General features: G+C 38.7%; 1 pseudogene; it reads left to right on the forward strand.

The window, feature by feature from the left end:
* The first annotated feature begins 464 nt into the window (after nt 1–464).
* LOC102011225 lies at nt 465–1,396 on the forward strand (annotated as a pseudogene).
* The last annotated feature ends 1,130 nt before the right edge of the window (nt 1,397–2,526 follow it).

Here is a 2,526-nt window from a genome sequence, read left to right on the forward strand (position 1 = left end):
GCCCAGGAGAGAGGCCACATAAGCAAACAGCCCTGTCCCACCTGACACGTCGATATCAAACCTCCAGAATTGCAAGGAAATAAATTCCTGTCCCTTAATCCATTCAACGTGTGATACTTCTGTGGCAGGTTTAGCAAACAAAAGAGGTGTTATCCACAGCAGGGCCTTGGTATTGGTAACACTGGCTCTATCGCTTTCACCATTAAGTCTCAGTGCCTAACAGCGTGGAGGTGTCGGAAACACTAGAAATGAATATACCTCTCTAGAGAAGTACGGCTTTCCTATTACCAGGTGCATTTTACTGAAATAAATAGAGCAGTGCTTTAAAAATCACCATTACCTACAACAGGGAAACACATCTTGTGTTTAGTGTTGATCACAGCTGAGGGGCTCGGCAGAACACCCTCGTTTGGTGTGAGCTGGGGAAACTAACCTCCACTCCATCCCTAGGTGAGCTCTGAGCCATGGGGAGGGGCAACCACACAGGGACAGAATTCATCCTGCTGGGCTTCACAACAGACCCTGCAGTGCAGTTGGTCCTGTTTCTCCTGTTTCTGGGCATGTACTCTGGGACCTTGCTAGGAAACAACATCCCCATGTTGCTGATCTGTAACGACGCCCGGCTCCACACACCCATGCATTTTTTCATTGAAATCTGTCTTTTCTGCATCTTTTGTATTCTTCTGTTTATACCCCAAAGGTCCTAGTGACCTGCATCTCTGAGGACAAAAGCATCTCCTTTGCAGGCTGTATGATTCAGTTCTTCTTCTCCACTGGGTTGTGTTACACTAAGTTCTACTTGCTGGCTCGCATGGCCTACGACAGGTATGTGGCCCTGTCCAAGTCCTGCTCTATGCTCAGGCCATGTCAAGGAGACTGTGCGTCTGTCTGGTTGTGTACTCCTATACTGGGGGCTTCATCAGTGTGATAATCTTAACCAGCAATATGTTCACTCTGGAATTTTGTAGTGACAATATCATTGATGACTTTTTCTGTGATGTCCCACCCCTGGTGATGTTGGCACATGATGTGACAGACAGCTACCAGTCTGTGCTGTACTATGTGCTGGCTTCCAACATCATCACCCCCACCTTGCTCATCCTGTCCTGCTACATCTTTATCATCACCGCCATCTTGAGGATCTGCTCTACCCAGGGCCGCCTCAAGGCCTTCTCCACATGCTCCTCCCACCTTGTCTCTGTCACCCTGTACTATGGCTCCATCCTCTACATCTGCTCTTGCCCCAGTTCCAGCTACTCCCTTGAGAGGCACAAGGTGGTTTCTACTTTCTGCACTGCAGTTCCCTATGTTGAACCCCATGGTCAGTAGTCTAAAGAATAAAAATGTGAAAGAAGCTTTGAAAAAACTCTTCAAAGTAGCACAGTCTGGTGTCTGATTTTATATGCATTCTTCAAATCAGTGCTGAGTAATAAAAATAGGCATCAGGGAATGGTTGGGGAAAGGGATTAAATTTCTTTTCAATTAAATTGGATCTATCGAAAAATCCTGTTTCTTTGCTTTTAATGATTGGACTGCAGACTTGATTCAGACTGCAGACTTGATGTGATATAACAATTGCCTCTTTAAAAAGTCTCTGAGTTTAATGCAGAATAGAGTGTATAAAACATTTGAGATAAAAAATTAAATATTATTTTGCTTTCTCACCTAATATTGGCCTTTTCAACTGCCCCTCATTTTAAGATTGGATTTATGCAGATAAGAGGAAAATAATATAAGGAATATACCCTAAATCATTCCAGTTAGTACTTGCAAAGTTTGATTTGTGATATATGCATAAGGAATACTAAGAATTTTTATTGAAAAAAGAGAGGACATTGATATATTAGAGAATAAATATAAGTGAAAGGAAACAACAAATCTCAAAGTTAATAACAGCAGTGAAATTTGTCCTGCTTTTCCTCCTAAATTTTTAAGTGTGCTGTTTAATAATGATTATTCCAGACATAGCTATAATAATTTAGTAACAAAGTTCTTAACAGTGAGAAGTCCCAACTTGTACAAGGTAATTTCTAATTCTTAAATTTCAATGTTATAAAATTATTGAATAAAGTATGAATATATCTTCCATGTGCTGAATAATGAGCTATAAGTTTCATCATAGTTAAAGTCTTTTGCAGAAGGAAACACTTTGTTCTAGAACATTCTGAGGTTTCTATTTGTTTCAGTTTACTCCACTTAGGTGGTTTTTGCCCATTACAGTTTATATTGTGTAACCTGACACAGACTGGAATTGTTTACTCATTTTTAGTGAGAGAGAAAACTTTTAGGTTAACATCTTAAAAACACATTTTTCTTCATAGATTCAGAAAGTTGATTTTTTTATCTGAACAATTAAAACATATTGCCCATGGTTAATTTAAAGCAAAAAAGTAAAGATTTACAAAAACATATTCTCTATATTAATCTGGGTTTTATAAATGAATTTAGAGGTGATACCTTACTAGAAATAAATATTAATTATTCAAATAAATTATTATTTATTTTACTTATTTTATTAATTTATTA

This window comes from Chinchilla lanigera, unplaced genomic scaffold, assembly GCF_000276665.1.
Source record: "Chinchilla lanigera isolate Chin_1 unplaced genomic scaffold, ChiLan1.0 scaffold00110, whole genome shotgun sequence".
NCBI lineage: Eukaryota > Metazoa > Chordata > Mammalia > Rodentia > Chinchillidae > Chinchilla > Chinchilla lanigera.